Raw genomic sequence first — 20,886 nt, 5'->3', positions numbered from 1 at the left:
TTCTGATAGAAATTACCTACTTAAAATTATCTGTTAGATTAAGGACCTGCCCGAAACGCTGCGCGTACTAGTGGCTTTACAAGAATGTAAATACTGTACTATCCAATGTATTCTCACAAACCCAATGTACCTTCTTGTATATATATAAATAAATAAATAAATACATAAATAAAGGGGCCGGGAGGGAAACAAGGGGGCCGGGAGGGAGACTAGGGGGTCGGGAGGGAGACAAGGGGGTCGGGAGGGAGACAAGGGGGCAGGGTGGGAGACAAGGGGGCAGGGAGGGAGACAAGGGGGCCGGGAGGGAGACAAAGGAGCCGGGAGGGAGACAAGGGGGCCGGGAGGGAGACAAGGGGGCCGGGAGGGAGACAAGGGGGCCAGGAGGGAGACAAGGGGGCCGGGAGGGAGACAAGGGGCTAGGAGGGAGACAAGGGGGCTGGGAGGGAGACAAGGGGGCCGGGAGGGAGACAAGGGGGCCGGGAGGGAGACAAGGGGATAGGAGGGAGACAAGGGGGCCGGGAGGGAGACAGCGGGGCCGGGAGGGAGACAAGGGGGCCGGAAGGAGACAAGGGGGCTGGGAGGGAGACAAGGGGGCCGGGAGGGAGACAAGGGGGCCGGGAGGGAGACAAGGGGGCCGGGAGGGAGACAAGGGGCTAGGAGGGAGACAAGGGGGCCGGGAGGGAGACAAGGGGCTAGGAGGGAGACAAGGGGGCTGGGAGGGAGACAAGGGGGCCGGGAGGGAGACAAGGGGGCCGGGAGGGAGACAAGGGGATAGGAGGGAGACAAGGGGGCCGGGAGGGAGACAGCGGGGCCGGGAGGGAGACAAGGGGGCCGGAAGGAGACAAGGGGGCTGGGAGGGAGACAAGGGGGCTGGGAGGGAGACAAGGGGTCCGGGAGGGAGACAAGGGGGCCGGGAGGGAGACAAGGGGCTAGGAGGGAGACAAGGGGGCTGGGAGGGAGACAAGGGGTCCGGGAGGGAGACAAGGGGGCCGGGGTACAACAACAGGAGAGGCCCTGCACGACGGCTCCACAACAACATCAACATTGTCAGACAACAACAGTCGGCGCTCGGGAAGCTCTGCAGCGAGTGCGGGCCATCGTTACCTTCCACTCTCTGGCAAGTTATGAACATTGCTGCGTAACTGTGAGTGCCGCAGATGTCACCATCACCACTCGTGGTAGTCATCGGGAGGAGGAACCTTCGTGCAAACTGAAGAAGAGTTTAGTGAGTGTATGGACTACCGTCGGGTTCCAGTAATACAGTCGGGTTTGTTCTCGAAACACAAGCTAGAATTCCGGGTTCGAATCTCAGGCGGGACAGAAATGGTTGGGCACATTTCCTCTCACCTAAGGACTTTGTTCACCTAGCAGTGAGTTGGTACTCAGGAATTAGTCAGCTTGTTGTGGGGTTGCATCCTGGGCGGGGTCAGTAATTTGGCCTTAGGAGGAGGGGAGGGGAGGGGGTGACCTCGATAAAAGTCTAACATGTATGAATACACTCTGGCTAACTGTCCCCTGACACAGTGAATTGTGAATTATATATGTATATTTTTGTCATAAGTTTACAATCGAAGCCAAAATTTAGAGCTGTGGTCTGGTGGGATTTTAAAAGTTTCCTTCACCTTGGGTACCTGCTTTGTGTTGCAATGGCTTTATAATAATTTAATAATTCCATTGTGTCGGGGGACAGGCAGTCAGTATACTGTATATACATATTAGGCATATATTAAGGTTCAGCTCTCCCAAGATAGAATTATTGACCCTCCCTTCGATGCACCTCTATGACTGCTAGGTAAACAGGGGCATTAAGTTATAGAAAATGCCCTCAACCATTTTTTCCTCATCCCAGGATTCGAACCCAGAATTCCTGATTGTGAGTCGAGAACGAGCTCAAGTGTACTACTGGCACCATACTTTATATTATTATGCAATCTCCGTACTTTCAATTATACCTCCTTATAATATTCTTACCTATTAACTAATAGGTTAACAGGCATCAGAAATACAGACCTGTTTCCAGTCTGGTGATTGTGTTACAAGTCACCATTTTAATGAAAAAGCATTTCTTGTGTTCTACCTTACACTGAAATTTGCAGACCTTGAAATGGGCTTCTTGTACTTGTATAGAATAAATGTCATAATAATTTTTCTATGAATCTGTTCATTCATGATTATTACAAAAATCATCACAATTTGTCTTGTACAGTAAATTTTAGGGGTTATAATTCATTGAACATTATGATTTGTTTTTAGTAAGATGTTAAGTCATTAAACTGTAGGATGATACTGATACATGCCTAGATAGGCACAGTATGAGTAATAATAGGTATTCAGAGACTTATAAAAAATACCAAAATAAGTGCATTATCTCTAAATCAATTGTAAGTACAAACAGTGCATGCCAATCACACTATGCTGCATTGTATATTAATATCAGAGCTTGACTGTCAGTAGTTTCCAATATCTTTACATACTTCACAAATGGATCAGTTAGCCAGCAGGGACAAGAAACCGGAGCTGCAGTTAAAGCAGGAAACTCTGTAAATAGTTGGAGACTCAAACGGGTGTTCAGCTTTACAAACAGAGATGCTAGCCATTCAAAAGGCTTTGGAACATGCTCTTGCTGAACACCGACAACATGTTATCATACATACAGATTCGAGAACCGCCATTGAAACCTTGCAACAAGAACACATACATGACAACATCCGTCTGAGCACAAATGTCTTATCATTAATGCAAACACTCAAACGTCAAGGCCGTCGGGTACTTATCAACTGGGTGCCGAGTCATGTGGGAATAATGGGAAATGACATTGCAGACGAAGCTGCAAACTTGCAACTAACTGAAGAAATATAGACATTTACATACCACAGAGTCTATCACAGATTAAGAAAGTAATTAGAAACAGAGCAATGCAGAAGATGTACATTGAACACAACACTTTGTACCCAGATGAGCCACAGAGACGTTAGGAAGAATTTTTTCAGTGTCAGAGTAATTAATAAATGGAATGCGCTAGGAAGTGATGTGGTGGAGGCTGACTCCATACACAGTTTCAAATGTAGGTATGATAGAGCCCAGTAGGCTCAGGAATCTGTACACCAGTTGATTGACGGTTGAGAGGCGGGACCAAAGAGACAAAGCTCAACCCCCGTAAGCACAACTAGGTAGTACAGCAGTTGCAACATCAGGATCTGGGGGTTAGTACAAGAATTCAAGCATCAACAAACCACTTAGTCTGATGAAAGAGAGCAGTAGAACAACAGAAGTACACGTACATCACATCAGGTTTGGATACCCATGTGCATGGGAAATAGGCTTACAGGTTCTGGAAGATGAGAGGAAACGTCAGCACTGTGGAGAAATGCCCGACAGACTACTGGAACATTATCTAACACAGTGCCGAGTTACAAACCCATTAAGATTTCAACTAAGGTTCAACAGAGTTGAATGAAGTTGTTGTTGAACAAACTGTGGGGTGTTTCTTTTTTGCTTTCACGACTGCAATGCGTACGTCGCCAATGTACATGTGGCAGACGCTTCACGAAGCTGTCGGAATTTGCAGAATAGAAAATACGAGAGCAACCGTACAGGGCCTGGGAGCAAGGTCGAGTTAGAGTCCTTGAGGGTCTCTTCTCAGACTAGTCTCACCTGGTCCTGCTCCACGTTGATCGTTGGAATCTCCTCAATGATTTAACACTTTAAGGGACTCCTAGGGTCCTCATCACATTTATAGTTTGTGACTTATAGGCAACTCGGTGTTGAAGACACTTAGAGCTGAAGGCTTGTGTAATATTTGCAGTATTCAGAAGTGGTTCAACGGAAACACCGCATAAAGCTTAACAGTAGTTTATTTACTAACTTAACCACTAATACACAGGGTGCTTGATTTACTTTAGATTGGCGTCAGCAAAGCTATGGTTATATTAGCGAGACTCTTGACGTCTGGCTAAACGACTCGTATCCACTCGTGGAGAACCACCTAACTTAACACAGTTGACAGCCAATCATTAACACGGCAACCTAACTGCCGGTATGCAAAGGGATCACAAGAGTTCCAACCGGATACTCGGTAATGATGATATGCAATAAATCAACAACTACACTGTCAATGGGACAGGCAATAACATGCACAATAATAATCTCACACAATAACTAAATGTGTGGTGTATGTGAAGCTCACATTCACAGACTAGTGAAATGCAGTGATACCACACAGATAAACATGCATTCACCGTCGATTCACCTATAACCTGTGACAGGTATGAGAAGGTGAGAACTGTGGTTGATCCCTCAGATCAACACAGACACAATAAAACAATGACAAGATCTTTGTACTTACAGATGGGTACCTTTCCTTACTCACTCACTCAGGCACATTTATACAAGCACTCGTAGGTGGCCTGACAGCTGGTTTCGCTCGTAGACACGGAGGGTACTTGCAGTAGGGCGGGCTGTATGCTTAACACACAGACACACGCACACACACTGGCACTGGCAGCGAATAAGGTGGTGACGTCACGTAGTAGTGAGGGTGGCGGCGGGCGCTCGAGGCACAGAGGTACAGAGGTACTAGGGTACTGGGGTACACGCTCGGGACGAGTGGCGGCTGTGGTACCATGCAGGTACACTTGTGGTAAAGTCACACACAGGTTACTTAGGCCTTAGTTCACTCTAAGTCACTCACAACGATCTTTGTCACCAGGGGTTACCTGATACCAGTCTGTTTTGCTCTGGAGATTTGTCACTTTAGGCTTCTGAATAATATATTCACAACCCGTGATTCTGGGCGAGTGTGTCGTATAATCTTCAGACGCTGAGTTAACTTGACGGTGAGGAATAGACGGTGTTCAGTCTATTGGCCGGTAGACTGAACAGAACACGTCCACTTTGCTAGAGATCCCTCACAAGAATGGTGTTTGCCTGAAACTCAGGGCGTCTTGTGGCACACACAAGGGGATTACAATTTGACCAATGGCATTGCAGCAAATGAGCGGGAACCAATCATATTAGCTCGTTCGATGAGCAGTAGCAGGAGTGACGTCATGAACACGTCACGAACATGTCATAGCTGTTATTGTCCATCGCGCCGGTTGACCCCAGAGGTCAGACGCTGCTAGCGTCTCCCCTCTGTCCCACGCTCCACCACCGATGTACTCCCTGACCCTTTGGTGGCAAGTATGTTTAATTCCCTGTATCTACTTCCTGCCTGGACATACGGCAGCCTCCATATTATGAAAGTGTTCCTGGTTAAGTGGGCATTCTGGAGATACCCAACATGCCAGGTCACTATTCAGGGTTAACAGAAATAGGACCTTGTGCACAAGATCGGTGCACTGTGCACAGCAATGAGCCATTCCAGTCAGCTGTGGGAGAATCTTGAGAGACACTCTCTCACACAAACACATGGGACAAAATCTTACTGAAGCGACCATACAAGTCATAAATACTCATAGTCCATCCAAGTAAAACAGAAACAAGCAACTTAATGTGCCAGCTAGAGGCTTAACCCTTAAGTTGCGCATCGCATCATATGATGCTCTGACAGACTTGCAGTAAATTGCGCATCGCATCATATGATGCTTTGGAGTACTATGCAAGATTTAAACGGCCCGCGGATACATGGGGTTCACCACACCTTCATCAGGGCTCTTGTAAACAGACGCCATTTTTTTTTTTTAAATCGTGGGCCAAATTCCCAGGTGTTAGGGGCCTCAGTATTGAGTGAGCTACCAAGCCTGACGCACGCAGCATGAGCTCACAGCACTACAGTTCAGCTTGTGACCACAGCATCGCCTAAAAATGCCCTAATATACTTGTTCATGCTATTATGTAGCAATGATAATATTACAGAAGATCCCTGACTGTGATAAAACTGACCAGGGTTCTGATAATAGCAGGATTGTGGTAATATTTAGCGCTGTGCTCCATGGAGGGAGGAGTAATGCTGTGGGAAGGAGGGTGGTGGCGTTGTCTTCTGACTGTGTGTGGCCACCCTGTATTAACTGCACTCACCATACCAGCTTAGTGGTTCGCTATGGTGAACATAAATGTAGATACTCATATATAACGTGTGTATAGAGTGTAATAACAGCAATAGTAGTAGGTTGGGAGCTGCCATTTTGGTGAGGGAGGTGGCGTCGTCTACACGATTTATCATGTTTACTGGTGACCACTATGGTCTTTGGGCACCATACGAGTTTACTTATACAAGTATGGTGAATAAAACAGGTAGATACTTATATATAATGTGTGTGTATAGCGTAATAACACCACAAACAATATTGTTGGAGGAGAAATATTAGTGTGTCTGGCCTTGAGGGCGGCCGCTACCAGCTGACTGTGTGAGTAGCTACGTCTCTTGCCTTTACTCACCATACAAGCTTAGATGTACAGTTATGGTGAACAAAATATATAAATACTTATATATAACATCTGTATATAAAAGCAAAAACAGTATGGTGGGAGGAGAATGGTGGCAAGTCAGGTGAGATGAGGGAGGGAGGGAGTGGCAGCCATTGGCGGGCTGCCACTAGCTGCCATTGCCACTGCCACTGGCTGCCATTGCCACTGCCACTGGCTGCCATTGCCACTGCCACTGGGTGCCATTGCCACTGCCACTCAGCATACCAACTTAGTGGTTCGTTATGGTGAACACGAATGTAGATACTTGTATATAGCGTTTGTATATAGTGAATAAAAGCAAAAACAATATTGTGGGAGGAGAATGTGGGCGAGTGAGGTGTTGTGGGAGTGGGTGGCTGGCTGGTGTGTGGCGGTCACTCCTCGTTACTTTTTGACTCATAATAGCAACTTAGTGGTTCGTTATGGTGAACAAAACATGCAGATACTTATATATAACCTGTGTATATAGTGTAATAACTGACAAAGTATTTGTTCACTGTTTGATGAACATAATTGAATCAACAATATGCACACCATATTTTTGAGTACAGCAATGATTCACTCATTTTATTATATAAATATATCGCACTACACACTATTGAATAATATTACAGCAAAAAAACTAAGAAAAATCAATCAGAGACATAAAAATAATTTGGTAATTATCTCTTTGTGGCAACTCCGGCCTGACAGCTGTTGAGCAACAGACCGTCTGGGACGCACGCTGAGTCAGCGCCTGGTTTTTGCCAGACTTGTTTTTTTTGGTATGCGCCTGTGCTAATGTGCTATTTAGCATGTCCTAACACATGCTAAACAGCCAGGCGCCATACAAGGGTTAAGGTGCCTTTACCTTTTTAAAAAAAAAAAAAAAAAAAAAAAAAAAAAAAAAAAAAAAAAAAAAAAAAAAAAAAAAAAAAAAAAAAAATAATAATTAGTAGTCACCAAAAATTAGAATGAGTCACCAAACATAAGTTTGAAATGAAAATTACCTCTCCAAATAATACAAAAATACCACTCAAGGTTACCAAACAGAGCAACTGGGTTTCATTTAACCCTTTGACCGCGAAATACATATATAGATGATTTCAGTAACAAAACCGGTACCCCGCAATACATTGAAAGCTGTTTTTGTGTCTAGCGCTATAATTTAAACGTCCCGCGTGGGATAGGGGCAGCTATAGTGCAGCCACGACCGATAGTTGGCAGATGTCACCTAGAAAAAAAATCGTGGCCAACATTCCTGGGTGTGAGAGCCTCAGTAGTGAGTGAGCCACCAAGGCTGATGCACGCAGCATGAGCTCACAGCACTGCTTTTCAGCTTGTGACCACAGCATCGCCTCAAAATGTCAAAATATATATGTACATGCTATTATTTAACGATCTTAATATTACAGAAGACCCTTGACAGTGATAAAACTGACCAGGATTCTGATAATAGCAGGATTGTGGTGATATTTAGTGCTGTGCTCCATGGAGGGAGGCGTAAGACTGTGGGAGGGAGGGTGGTGGCGTCGTCTTCTGACTGTGTGTGGTCAACTTTTACTGACTGCACTCACCATACTTGATTAGTGGTTTGCTATGGCGAACACAAATGTAGATACTTATATGTAACGTGTGTATAGAATGTAATAACAGCAATAGGAGTAGGTTGGGAGCCGCCATTTTGGTGAGGGAGGAACGTCGTCTGCACGACTTATCATGTTGTTTACTGGTGGCCACTATGGTCTTTGGGCACCATACCAGCTTATTTGTACAGGTATGGTGAATAAAACATGTAGATACTTATATATAATGTGTGATATAGCGTAATAACACCACAAACAGTATTGTTGGAGGAGAAATATTAGAGCGTCTGGTCTTGAGGGCGGCCGCCACCAGCTGACTGTGTGTTTAGCTACATCTTATTGATTTAACTCACCATACAAGCTTAGATGTACAGTTATGGTGAACAAATAGATAACATGTAGATACTTATATGTAACGTCTGTGTATAGTGAATAAAAGCAAAAACAGTAAAGTGGGAGGAGTATGTTGGCGAGTGAGGAGGTGAGGGAAGGAGTCGTGGCAAGTGGCTGGCTGGCTGGTGAGTGACGGCCACTCTTCATTGCTTTTTGACTCACAATACCAACTTAGTGGTTTGTTATGGTGAACAAAACGTGCAGAAATGTATATATAACATGTGTATATAGTGTAATAATGAAGGGTCATTCTATGTGAATTCACCAAAGGCTTCCCACTCGACCCTTTCTAAATTTAATGAAATTTTGTAATAAAGTAGCCCTAGACCCCCAAATGAAATTGTGCAGAATATTAGAGCTCAGTCTGCTTTGGTTCTTAAATAATAGGTCCATGTTTAATGGGCTCTCATCCCGTTAATGCGTACATATCGTAAAAAGAGCCAACTTTGACCCTTTACTAATCATGTCTAGTGCCCAGCGAGGTGTGAAATTTGGCATACCAGGACAACTTTTGGTGCGGAATGCAGCAGTGTAATTAAAAAAGTAGTTTGGGTAGCCGGTCGGCCGAGCGGACAGCACGCTGGACTTGTGATCCTGTGGTCTGGGGTTCGATCCCAGGCGCCAGCGAGAAACAATGGGCAGTTTCTTTCACCCTATGCCTCTGTTACCTAGCAGTAAAATAGGTACCTGGGTGTTAGTCAGCTGTCACGGGCTGCTTTCTAAGGGTGGAGGCCTGGTCGAGGACCGGGCCACGGGGACATTATAAAGCCCCAAAATCATCTCAAGATAACCTCAAGATAGCCATTCAGCTTCCAATCCATGCTAAAATCACTGCCAAATTTTGTTGTAAGAAATTTGGACCCCATTTTGGAGACAACTTACTCATCACCAAAAGGTCTAAACGCCATGATCTTTTGCAATGATGTATAACAAGCACAATATATGCAATGATGCAATAGCAACTCTGTTGTATCCATATGTCCAGAGGTGGTCCACTTGAAAGTTGGCCAAAAAATTTTTTTTGCAAAACTAGCCAACTTTCAAAGCAAAATATCTCAGCGTGCATCATTCCCAATTTGGTTTTGAGTGACACCATTGGATTGAGCAGATTTTTTCTGTACAAGAGTAACTTTTATTTAGATTGGATCTGAATTCCTAGTTCAGCCACAGGACTCTGAAAATGACATACCTTGGTGCGATATCGAAAAAATCAAATTATGATTCTTCATCTTCTTTGTGCACTGATCATGACTGCTAGCAAATTAATATCCAAACTGATTGGAAAAATTTAGAATGGCCACCCATACTGCTTTTTCGATTACACTATGTTATTCTACACCAATAGTTGTCCTGGTATGTCAAACGTCACACTCCTACAGGCAATAGAAGTGATTTAACAAAGGGTCAAAGTTGGTCATTTTTGTGGTATTTACGCATTAACGGGATGAGAGCCCATTGAATATGGACCTGTTATTTAAGAATTAAAGTAGATTGAGCTCTAATATTGTGCAAAGTGTCATTTGGGGTCTATCTTGAGGTTATCTTGAGATGATTTCGGGGCTTTATTGTCCCCGCAGCCCGGTCCTCGACCAGGCCTCCACCCCCAGGAAGCAGCCCGTGACAGCTGACTAACACCCAGGTACCTATTTTATGCGGCGTTGCTTGCTGGGTGTAGGTTGCTGCAACGCTCTTGGTTGTTTGCAGCCCCGGATGCCCTGAGGCTGCCCCGTTTTGGTTGTTAGGGTCCGGACTTGGGGGTGGGGGTATCTTCGGCTCTGGCTCCTTCCGCTCCTCGTCCTTCCCCTTCTGTTCTGCACACTTCCTCCCTTGCTTCCGGCTCCGACCCGTAGGCGAGTTTCGGGGTTGGGGCGGGGTCTGGTTGGGTTGAGACTCGGGCGGTCTCGGGAGAATTCCTCTTCCGGGGTGGCGGCGGAGGCATTTGAGTCGGTTTCTCCAGCTGTGCCGTATGGGTCTGACCAGTGGGCTCCCTTCCTTAGTGTTTGTATGGCTGCCCCGGCTTTTCCTTGTCAAGCTGGGGCTTTGGGGGTTGGGCTCGGCCCCAAGTCTTGCTGTCGAGGTTTCCGGGGTTGGGGAGGGGTTGCCTGCGGGGGGCCTCAGCCTCATTTTGCCCCTCTTGGGTCTTTGTACCCTTGGTGAGGGGCTGGCAGTTCCTCAGAGTGGGGTTGTTCCTTCCCCCTCTGTGTTCCTTTTGGTTTCAGGTATACCCCCTCTCTGGGTTCGGTTCCGTGTTCCTTCTGGTTCGTCGGTTCCGTCGTTCCTGGGGGTGTGTTTCGCCTCCTTTTCCTTACCCTTTTCAAACTTCCGTCGTGATACTGTAACCTTCGTATCGGGATCCCTGCGTGTCCCTTGTTCAGGGGTTTATTTTTGTCCATATGTACCTCTGTGCGTATGTGCTTGCTTGTCGTGGTTCTCGTTGATTTGCGCGTCTCTTCATACCTTCCAATATTATTGGAACGTCTGTTGATTTCCGATGTGGTTTCCCTCTGGTCTTTTGTCGGCCTCGTTGGTTACCTTCCGTCCTCTGTCTTCTTTCGCTTCGTTTTTGCCTTGTTTTGTTTTCGCGTCATCTCTACTTCCAATTTCGGAGTTCTTCGTCTTCGTTACGTACGCCTTCCTGGTGTTTGTACGATGTTGTATACGATGTCTGTACGTTATATGTGTGTACGATGTGTGTGTCCGCCTGGTGTACGTGCCATGCCGCATGGTGGACGGGTGGTGCGTTTCGTGCCTTGTGCGCTGGGGCCGAGGTGTGGGTTTTGTTTATGCGCGGTGTGCTCGTGTGTTCGCATCGTTTCTCGCGGTTTTCTACGGCTATTTGCTCGTTTTCTCCTTCCAGTCGTAGCCCTCTGGATGCTGAGAGTGTTCTGGATTTTATGTCGGGTGGGTGGGCGTCGTTTCATTCTTCCTCTGCTTCCGGTTGTGGGATGGCTCGGAGTGGCGCCGCCTCCTTCCTCTCTGTACTGCTCCTTGTCTTCTTTGGGCGCGCGCCTCTGGACATTTTTCTCCTTAGACTTCCGAGTTTTATTCAGGTAACGGTACAATGCCTGCTGTCTCTAGTATGCATGGCGTTCGAGCGCACCACTAGCGATGCTCCTGGTATGTTACTTGGCTCGCCTGTGTTGTGGCACGGTCATGTCTGCTCTGCAGGTGTGCATGTTATGTCTGGCGCCTCTGTTGGCCAGGTGCTGGTTCCCGACTTTTGGTGGGGGTGCTTGCCTAGTTGTGCTTGCGGAGTTGAGCTCTGGCTCTTGGGCCCCGCCTCTCTCTCTGTCGGTCGACGGTTGTGCAGTTTCCAGAGCCTCCTGGGCTCTGTCTTCTCTTCATTTGCTCCTGTGGGTGGAGTCTGCCTCCACCACATAGCTTCCTAGTGCTTTCCGCTTCCTTTCCCCTCTGACATTGATCATGTTCTTTTTCGTGTCTGTGGCTCCTTTGGGTACTTGGCTTCCTCCTGTGTCCCCTTGTGCGTACGGACATACGTACATAAGAACAGTGGAACTGCAGAGGGCCTCTTGGCCAATGTGTAGCAACTCTTATTTCTTACCACCCATTCCCACTCATATAAATGTCCAACCCATACTTGTACCAATCGTGGGACCCCACCACCACGTTACGCGGTAATTGGTTCCACAAATCAATGAACCTGTTACCGTACCAGTATTTCCTCAAGTCTCCTAAATCTACACTTATCCATTTTATACCCATTGTTTCGTGTCCAAAATGTGTCACAAGGGTGGCATGTGCCACAGTACCAGTTCTATTGTTACATAAAGAATAGTGACAATAAACACAAACACTAAGAGACTAAATATATTTGGTCGAGTATACCGAAGTATTCAGGAAATACTTTGGCATGCAATGGGATGCGTTGAGCACACTGAGAGTCGGTACAGTATCTGGCAAGTGTCTGTTCTAGACCACACTTGCAAGTGGACTAGTTGTTATTCGCTACTCTGCTGCTTATATGCTCGGGCAACATCTCACTGTTCTCCAAAGGTTGGCAGGAATATTACCTGGAAGTCGGGAAAGGTTTGAGTTCCATACTTCGTACTACAAAGAGCTTTGATTCTCTCATTAGGCTAATGCGTTTGGGGTGTGTATATTATTGGGATAATCTACTTGCTACTCTACCCTTGGTTACTGCTCCATCCTTGTTTACTTTTCCTCGCTTGGCGGGGTTGCGTCGGTGGCTCCTAACAGGGGTGTTTGGTGTGTTGTTTGGTCACCTTGCGTGTGTCTTCAGTGACTCCTTTGTCCATGTCTCTTGTTCTTTGTTGTCCTGTGGGGCTCTGCCCCGCATTTCAGTGCTTTTGGTTTCGTTGTCGGCACCTGGGTCTTTTCCTTATCTGGACACTCATTTCTTGCCTATCTTTGGTGCCTGGCTGCACCCTGCTGTCCATGAGGTCCCTCGGGTATGTACGTCCTCCTCTATACGTTTTGTGGTTGGTCGTGTGCATTACTTCCCAGCTGCTCCTTGGTCCGTCTTTGGGGTTTTCCTTACCTGTTTCCGTTTTCCTTCTCCTATGCTACCCTTGTTTGTGTATCTGGGTCAGTGCTTCTTGACTATCCTGATGTTGGGTGCTCGGGTGGGCCTCTGTCCATGTTCAGTTCCCTGCTTTGGACTTCTCCGGTGTTCCGTTTTGGTACTGAGTTCCTACAATTTTATTTGTGACTTACTGCAGGCTTCGGTGTTGCGCTGTCTGTGGGGGTTGTGGACTTTCGGTCCGCCGCTCCTGCCTTACTGGTTCCTTTTCTTGGTACTGGTAGCTGGGTTCCAGTCCTGGCTCTGGTTTTTCCTTGTTCCTTTTCTGGTACGGGTGTGTTTGCTTTCCTGCGGTTCACGTCCTGCGTAGTTCTCCTCTTGGATGCCTCAGGGACACATGCGTCACTCTTCCCTGCTGGAGCTGGTTATGTTGCTTCTTTTGGTTGCGGGGTTCCTGTTTTTCGATTCGTGTTTTACGCTTTCGTTTGTGGTGCTAGTTTCTCGTTGTTTGTGTTGGCTCTGGTTCGTTATTGGTTTCTCACCTGCGTGTTTCGTCTCGGGGGCGGTGTGTGGTTTTCCTATTACTGCGAAGGAACCCTACTGCGAGACCGAAGGACCCTTCGGTCTCTGATAGGGTTGGCTTGTCTTCCCGAAGGGAAGACAAAGTTCCGGGACCGTCGTCTGGGACTGTGTCCTGTTACCTCTTATTGGGTAGTGCTGGCGGAGCCGCTCCTGCTTGCGTTCATTGTTGCGGTTCCTTCTGCTCCGTTTCGCTTGCTGTCCTGGGCGTTGTTTCACCTCCGGCCTGCTCTTGAGTTCCGGGGCCGTCCTGGTCGTTGGCCTGGGTTGTCTCTTTTCTTCTCGTTTTGGTCTTTTTGTATGTGGTCTTGGTTTTTAGGTTAGGGCGTCTGCCTCCCGGTTCCTTCCCTGTTTTCCTTATCTGTGGTGAGGTAGCTCCGGGGAGCCGACGGGGCTCCCCCCAGAAAACCAGCGTTGAATGTTATGAAAAGCCATTTTCTGGGTGAGTCCTGGAGGCTCCCCAGCATCCCTCCCTCCCTCCGGTAGGCAGCGTTTTTCGCATATTTTGACATCTAGCCTATGAACTGCCAGTTGGATTGCCGGCGTTCTTTGTCTGGGGCTCCCCCTTTCTCCTCCCAGGGGGGGGGGGGTTTGCGCAGATGGTGGAGCGGCGACGTGATAACGTTATGCTAATTTGAAAATTTTGTTTCAGGAGTTCTGTCCACTCGTTCGGCTTTCGGTAACACTATTTTCACCAGAATAAAGGTTTGTTTTGGGGCGCCTACCTTTAGGGGTGCCTATCCCGGTCGATAGCAAACATAGAATGCTCCCAACCACAAGGGGATTTCTGTAGGCCATTGCTCCTTGTGCCTCTCTGAAGGTGCCAGGTTCTGGCTCGTGGTCCCCGGTAGGCAAGAACTCCTAGCACTTTGATGCCAGAAAGTTATACATATCCATTCAGTCTGGATAGCTCCGGGAAGCCTCCGAGACTCGCCCAGAAAATGGTGTTTCATTACATTCAATGCTGGTTTTTTGCCACACTTCCCCGCTCTATTGCGCCCAAAATATGCCACCTGCGATTTTAATTTTTATTTTTCCCATGATCAGGGAACACAAATGAATACTTTTATAAGACAAAATAATTTTTGGGAATTTTTTTTTTTTTGATGCGCCTGTGGGTGTTGAAGCCATTATGACCCTTAGTGGCCCAAGGGTTAATCAGGTCTATCTAATAATATGAAAAAGATCTAATTGATTTAGTGGCATAGCAGTTGTTAGCATTGTTATTTGATGAGTTTTCAGCACTCAACTCAGCAAACATTTCACATCTTGATCAGCATGAAGAATTGTGCAGCACAGAGCATTGTTTTAAACACAGCATTTGTAGGCCAGCACATTAAGTAGTCTTGAGACTACTCAATAGCTCGGTCGATAGGGTGTCGGCCTCACATACACACACTGGAGAAGCTCCATGATATCTCAAATTCCTAAGTATTGTAGAACAGGATGATGATCATGAGTGGTGTCCCAAGAAATATAAAGGTGTAGTGTATTTGAAAAACAGGTGAGATAAAACGAATGTGCCAGGAGAAGTGAAATAAGTAGATGAGAAATAGTTGCCCTAGGCACACAAATAACACCACATCTAACAACTTCCTACACTTGTGGGGAGGGAGGGGTGAAAATGGATATAGGAAAGTTAGCTTCAAGGTAATGTACTCAAACATTGATGGGATTACCAATAAAGCAAGTGAACTGACAGAAAGGGCGCAGGAAGAAAACCCAGATGTAATAGGACTCACGGAAACAAAATTGTCCGGAGTCATAACAGACGCTGTGTTTCCAAAGGACTTCTATATAGTAAGCAAAGAGAGGGAAGGGAGAGGAGGTGGAGGAGTAGCCCTGCTGATAAGGAAGGACTGGAGTTTTGATGAGATGGAAATTCCGGGCTGTGACAGGTTCAGAGACTACATAACAGGAACTATAACAATGGGGACCTAAGATAATAGTGGCAGTCATTTACAACCCTCCCCTAAATGACAGAAGACCCAGACAGGAGTTTGATAGGAACAACATGGCAACCAATAATATAATAGAGCAGCTTCAGCTGCCTGCAGGAATGACTCAGGACTCTTAATAATGGGAGATTTCAACCATGGAAAGATAGACTGGGAGAATGGGGACCCACACGGTGGTGCAGATACATGGAGAGCTAAACTCTTGGAAGTGGCAACAAGGAACTTTCTGAGCCAGCACGTCAGGGTGTGAGATGGCAAGAGTGTTTCCGTCCAGATGCTCTACCAGTCTTTTCCTCATGATCTTCTCCATCACCTTGCATGATATACAAGTTAGGGAAACTGGCCTGTAGTTCAGTGCCTCTTGCCTGTCACCCTTCTTGTATATTGGGACTATGTTAGCTGTCAGTAGCTACGGTAGCTGTTAGGACTACGTCTCTGTCAGGGTGTGAGACGCATAAGAGTGAGAGGCAATGATGAACCAGCTAGACTCGACTTGATATTCACCCTGAATGAGTCAGAAATAAGCTGATGTCAAAGTTGAAGCCCCCCATAGGAATGAGTGACCACAGTGTATTGACATTTGAGTACTTGGTGGAGGTAGGGATAACCTATCCAAGAATGGGATCGGAAAGGAAAAGACTAAATTACCGAAAAGGAAAATATGACGAGATGAGGAACTTCCTAAGGGGAATACCATAGGAAATATAGAACTTAGAGACAAGACTGTACAGAACATGATGGATTATGTCGCCCAGAAGTGCCAGGAAGCTGCAGACAGGTTTATCCTAGTCCAAAAGGAGAAAAACGAAAAACAGAAAAATCCATGGTTTAACCAGGAATGTAAGGTAGCAAAGCAACTAAGTAAAAGAACGTGGAGAAACTACAGAAATAACAGAACACAGGAGAGCAGGGAGAGATACCAGAGGGCCAGAAATGAGTACCTCAGAGTGAGGAGGGAAGCAGAGAGACAGTATGAAAATGACATCGCGAGTAAAGCCAAGACCCAACCAAAGCTGCTCCACAGCCACATCAGGAGGAAAACAGCAGTGAAGGAACAAGTGATGAAACTGAAAAAAGGGAAGAACAAATACACAGAGAATGACAAGGTGTATGAAGAACTCAACAAGAGATTCTAGGAGGTCTTCACAATCGAACAAGGAGAAGCCCCTGCACTAAATGAGGAGGAGGCAAACCAAGCAACCTTGGAGGAATTTGACCTCACCAGTGATGAGGTCAAAAATTGTCTGAGCTGGATGTGACAAAGGCTGTTGGGCCTGACAGAATATCACCATGGATACTAAAGGAAGGTGCAGAAGCACTAAGTGTGCCACACTCTCTGTGGTGTATAACAGGTCACTGGAAACAGAAGACCTACCAGAAAGTTGGAAGACAGCTAACGTCCCAATATACAAGAAGGGTGACAGGCAAGAGGCACTGAACTACAGGCCAGTTTCCCTAACTTGTATACCATGCAAGGTGATGGAGAAAATCATGAGGAAAAGGCTCGTAGAGCATCTGGAGGGAAATAGCTTTGTAACACACCACCAACATTGGTTCAGAGATGGTAAATTGTGCCTCACTGGTTTAATAGAATTCTATGACCAGGCAACACAAATTAGGCAGGAAAGAGAAGGGTGGGGAGACTGCGTTTTCCTGGACTGCCAGAAAGCCTTTGACACAGTACCCCATAAAAGGCTGGTAAAAAAATTGGAGTAACAGGCAGGAGTAAAAGGGAAGGTGCTAAAGTAGATAAGGGAGTATTTAAGCAACAGGAAACAGGGAGTAACGGTGAGGGGAGAGACATCAGAGTGGCGAGATGTCACCAGTGGAGTCCCACAGGGCTCGGTACTTGGACCCATCCTGTTTCTAATATATGTAAACGATCTTCTGGAGGGTATAGACTCATTCCTCTCAATGTTTGCTGATGATGCAAAAATTATGAGAAGAATCAAGACAGATGAAGATAGACAGAGGCTACAGGATGACCTGGACAAACTGGACGAATGGTCTAGAAAATGGCTGTTAAAGTTCAACTCAGGAAAGTGTAAAGTAATGAAATTAGGGAAAGGGAGCAGCAGGCAGAACAGAATGCACCATCTGGGAGGTGAAATCCTGCAAGAGTCAAATTTAGAGAAAGATATGCAGGTTGATATCACACCGAACCTGTCCCCAGAGGTCCACATCAAAAGGATATCATCAGCGGCATATGCTAGGTTGGCCAACATAAGAACTGCCTTTAGAAACGTGTGTAAGGAATCGTTCAGGACCCTGTATACCACTTATGTCAGACCAATCCTGGAATATGCAGCTCCAGCCTGGAGTCCATACCTAGTTAAACACAAGACAAAGTTAGAGAAGAGTCAGCAGTATGCCATCAGGCTCGTCCCGGAACTGAGAGGTACGAGCTACGAGGAAAGGCTAAAGGAGCTGAACCTCATGTCCCTGGAAAACAGAAGAGTAAGGGGAAACATGATAACCACCTACAAAATTCTCAAGGGAATTGACAGGGTGGACAAAGACAAACTCTTCAGCACGGGTGGAACACGAACAAGGGGACACAGGTTGAAACTTAGTACCCATATGAGCCACAGAGACATTAGAAAGAATTTTTTCAGTGTCAGAGTAGTTAATAAATGGAATGCACTAGGAAGTGATGTGGTGGAGGTTGACTCCATACACAGTTTCAAATATAGGTATGATAGAGCCCAGTAGGCTCAGTACACCAGATCAACTGATCTGTACACCAGTTGATGGTTGAGAGGCGGGACCAAAGAGACAAAGCTCAACCCCCGCAAGCACAACTAGGTGAGCACAACTAGGTGAGTACATGAGACCAGAAGGCATGGCAAGATGTGCAGAATACCCCTGGTGAAGAGCAGAGGTGCAGTAGGTACTCTGAGAGACAGCTCTATCAACATCAGATAGAGACTGTTCAACACGCTTCCACTACACATAAGGGACATAACTGGCCGACCTCTCAGTGTTCAAGAGAGAGAACTTGATGAACACCTACAAAGAATACCTGATCAACCAGGCTGTGACTCATACGTCAGGCTGCGAGCAGCCGCGTCCAACAGCCTGGTTAACCAGTCCAGCAATGAGAAGGCCTAGTCGACGACCGGGCCGCGAGGACGCTAAGCCCAGAAACCATCTCAAGGTAGTGTAACAGTGCAGACGACGAAATTCAAGATGTTCGGCGGCAAGACGAAAAACAAAACAACGAGATTTTAGAGGATTCACTGAGGAAAGCATTAATATAAACAGTCTACACAACAAGTTGGTAATATTAGACATTAGTGTGAACTATCATGTTGAAATAATCAGTAAATTGATAGAAAGTAATGACCACTTGAGTAGCAAGGTCTTAGATCTTGAAGGATTTGTGAAAGACTTATGTGAAGACAAAAAAATATGGAATGCTAATTGCAAAAGCCATTGAAGAGGAAAATAAACTCTTGAAAATAGCTTTGGAAGAAGTTAAAGCAAATTTAAACATAAATGACTTGCCTAACTACAGGTTAGGTAAGGAAATCCAACAGGAAAAACAGCTTTTGTCACTATAGATGGAGGAGGTTACATAGGGAATAGAACAGTGCCAGAAGGATATGCAACTCACCTATGCACAAGTAGCCAGGGAGAAGGAAAAAATTTAATTTACCGGAATTTACCTGAGGGCCACTAATACTAGTGGCCTCGATGAGGACAGGAAACTGGCGGCTTGTCAAAGTCACCCGCCCCCATTTGGCCTGATGTAAGAAGTAGCAGTAAAGGAAGTCAAACACTGCAGCAACCAGGACAAAACAAACATTTGTCCAGAAGTCAGAAAGGAATTGGCATCTAACCCAAAATTGGTGCAAAACACAGCCGATCATAGTAAGTCCCTATTAATTTTTGGATGCAAGGAAAAGGAGACAACACCTAGGTCAGAAAGAGCTGTAGAAGAAGCGAAAGTAGTAGATAAAATTGTTGGGCTCGTAAAAATCTTACAACCAGAGAGAATGTCTGTGACTACAGGAGAATTGGCAGGTACAAAAAAGGGAAAGATCGACCCTTGAAGATCACCCTGAATAGTGCTAAACAGATGGAAGAAGTACTAAGGAATGTTTGGAAATTACAAAGTGGTGAGAAAGGGAAATTATGGTCATTAACCCTCAAACCACGCATATCATATATAAATGATATCAGTGACAAAACCGAAACTGCGCACATCATTTATATATGATTTCGTGTCTAGCGCTATAATTTAAATGCCCTGCATGGGATAGGGGCAGCTATAGTACAGCGACGACCGATAGTTGCCAGATGCCACCTAGAAAAAAAATCCAGGCCAACATTCTTGGGTGTTACAGCATCAGTATTGAGCAAGCCACCAAGGCTGGCGCACACAGCACGAGCTCACAGCACCGCTGTTCAGCTTGTGACCACAGCATCGCCTAAAAATACCATAATATATATGATACTGCTATTATTTAGCAGTGATAGTATTACTGAAACCCCCTGACTGTGATAAAACTGACCAGGATTCTGATAATAGCAGGATTGTGGTGATATTTAGCGCTGTGCTCTATGGAGGGAGGAGTAAGGCTGTGGAGGGAGGGTTGTGGCGTCGTTTTCTGACTGTGTGTGGCCACCATTTATTGACTGCACTCACCATACCAGCTTAGTGGTTCGCTATGGTGAACACAAATGTAGATACTTATATATAACGTCTGTATAGTATGAGATAACAGCGAGAGGAGTAGGTTGGGAGCCGCCATTTTGGTGAGGGAGGAGCGATGTCTGCACGACTTGGTATGTTGTTTACTGATGGCCACTATGGTCTTTGGGCACCATACCAGCTTATTTGTACAAGTATCGTGAATAAAACAGGTAGATACTTATATATAATGTGTGTATATAGCATAATAACACCACAAATAATATTGTTGGAGGACAAATATTAGTGCGTCTGGCCTTGAGGGCGGCCGCCGATCAGCTGACTGTGTGAGTAGTTACGTCTTTGTGCCTTTACTCACCATACAAGCTTAGATGTACAGTTATGGTGAACAAAACATGTAAATACGTATATATAACGTCTGTGTATAGTGAATAAATACAGAAACAGTATTGTGGGAGGTGAATGAGGGTGAGCAAGGTGGTGTTGAGGGAGGGAGTGGCAGTGAGTGGCTCGCTGGTGTTTGGCGGTCACTCCTCGTTGCTTTTTGACTCGCAAGACCAACTTAGTAGTTCGTTATGGTGTACAAAACACGCAGATACTTATATATAACCTGTGTATATAGAGTAACAACAGCAAAACTATTTGTTTATTGTTTTATGAACATAATAATTGAATCACTAATATGCACACCATAATTTTAAGTACAGCGATGGTTCACGCATTTTATAATATAAATATACCACAATTCACTGTATGAAATAATATTACAGTACTGCAAAAAAACTAAGAAAAAATCAATCAGAGACATTGAAATAATTAGGTAAT

At 45.8% G+C, this 20,886-nt stretch overlaps 1 protein-coding gene across 5 annotated transcripts in view; it reads left to right on the top strand.

The window, feature by feature from the left end:
* Positions 1 to 996: 996 nt before the first annotated feature.
* Positions 997 to 20,886, top strand: part of LOC123763645 (zinc finger protein 84) — a 135,274-nt gene continuing 115,384 nt past the window's right edge. For 4 of the 5 annotated variants that reach the window (XM_045750906.2, XM_069302142.1, XM_069302145.1 and 1 more), the window contains exon 1: positions 997 to 1,225. The gene's annotated coding sequence lies outside the window, so the exon portion shown is untranslated. Of the gene's footprint in view, positions 1,232 to 20,886 lie in introns of all 5 variants that reach the window. The other variant, XM_069302149.1, reaches the window with a different exon arrangement.

Source organism: Procambarus clarkii, chromosome 5 (assembly GCF_040958095.1).
Source record: "Procambarus clarkii isolate CNS0578487 chromosome 5, FALCON_Pclarkii_2.0, whole genome shotgun sequence".
Classification (NCBI taxonomy): domain Eukaryota; kingdom Metazoa; phylum Arthropoda; class Malacostraca; order Decapoda; family Cambaridae; genus Procambarus; species Procambarus clarkii.
This window is presented reverse-complemented; position numbering and strand designations above follow the sequence as displayed.